Here is a 1,678-nt window from a genome sequence, read left to right as displayed (position 1 = left end):
CCTGCTTCTCCCTCTGCCTAGGTCTCTGCCTCTCTCTGTGTGTCTCTCATGAATAAATAAATAAAATCTTAAAAAAAAAAAAAAGTCAGCACCTTTAATGTGGGTGGTTTACTTCTGGGAAGCATATCTCCAAAGGCAGAGCACTTGCAGGGCATTCCCAAGAACGTCTGCAGGGACAGAGCCAGAGAAAGCCAATTACTGTTATATGTGGTCATATTTCTGTCAATAGACTGATGGGGGTTTGGAGGGCTTGGGCCAACACAACTCGGAAGGGTAGCCCTGTCAGAGCTGCCTTAGTGGGGAGTGGGCCCGCTGTCTGTGGAAATGTTCAAGCAGAGGCTGAACTACCTCTCTAAGAGATAGCACAGTGGAGGTCCACCAAAGGATGAGAGCTTGGGCTACATGGACCTCAAGGTTGCTGCTCTGAAGCAGAGATAGTGAAGCAGAGGGGTGCCTGGCTGGCTCAGTTGGTAGAGCTTGTGACTTTCAATCTCAGGGTCATGAGTTCAAGCCTCATGTTGAGCATAGAGCCTGAAAGAAAGAGAGAGAGAGAGAAGAAAAGGAGAAAAAAAAGAAGGAAGGAAGAAAGAAATAGTGAACAGTGAAGCAGAGGGCATCTCTGAGACCACCCGGTCCTGGTTCTGCCACCGTGATGCCTTGGGAGTAAGCAGCTCATGGGAAATGGAGTTTGCCATGAATTATTCCTGACTGGTCTGCACTTCTTCCGGAAGGACAGGTTAGCTCTGACCGAACCTGGCCTTTCCACCTGGTGGCCTGCTTGCCCTTGATGAGACAGTGAACCGTCAGGGAGGAAGCCTCGCAGAGTCTGGAGTCGCCAGGTCTGGGTTCAAATCCCACCTCCTCCACTTCCTCAGCAAATCCTCTTACTTCTCTGAACCTCAATTTTGTCAGCTATGAAATGAGAATGAAAATATTTACTATTCAAAGTTGTTGCAAGATGATGTGTTCTCAATGCCTGGTACATAGTAAGAGCTTAAAGAACATCCATCCTCTCTGACTTGCTTCAGCCCAGGGGCCAGGCTTTGCCTTCTTGGGGAGAGATGAGATCATTCTTGAAAAGAATGTTGAAAGCTAAAAGGTTTAAGTGGGATCTTGAGCAACTCCCTTAACTTCCCCAGTCCCAGCCTATTCCTTTTTAAAACGAGGGAAGTGGGAAGGGGGTTCTCCAACTCCAGCTCATAGGTAGACTTTCCTAGATGTGAAAGAGCATTGCAAGCCATGGATGCTGGAGGTCACATCTTATCTTTTGTTCTCCAAACCAGTTGAGTCTTTCCACCCCTGAGCCCCACCTGGATTTCTAGCATGCCAACAGTGATGGGAGGTGGTGGGCTCTCGTATCTTCCAAAACTCAATTAGAACCCCTACTCCCCCCATTTGCTTGTTTTGTGACATTGGGAAGTCTCTGAGTCACAGTTTTCTAACCTCAGATGAGGACAATGACAGCTGCTTTGCAGGGTTGCTGGGAGAGTTGAACAGTGAGTGCTGTATAAATGTTTACTAAGTCACTAGAAATGTAGATGGATTAAAAGAGACATATGTAAATAGATAGATGCATAAATAGATCGGAGATCGCAGCTAGATGAAGCCTTCCTTTCCTAAACCTCTCCTCCCACTATTCTGGAAAACTTTGCTGCCAAACTCTGCCCCTCCCGGTTCT

At 47.2% G+C, this 1,678-nt stretch overlaps 1 non-coding gene across 1 annotated transcript; it reads left to right on the top strand.

Moving 5' to 3' along the window:
- The first annotated feature begins 452 nt into the window (after nt 1–452).
- Nucleotides 453–525, top strand: TRNAE-UUC (transfer RNA glutamic acid (anticodon UUC)). Its single transcript has one exon. It is a non-coding gene; the product is annotated as a tRNA-Glu (tRNA).
- The last annotated feature ends 1,153 nt before the right edge of the window (nt 526–1,678 follow it).

This window comes from Canis lupus, chromosome 16 (genome assembly GCF_048164855.1).
Source record: "Canis lupus baileyi chromosome 16, mCanLup2.hap1, whole genome shotgun sequence".
Lineage (NCBI taxonomy): Eukaryota > Metazoa > Chordata > Mammalia > Carnivora > Canidae > Canis > Canis lupus.
This window is presented reverse-complemented; position numbering and strand designations above follow the sequence as displayed.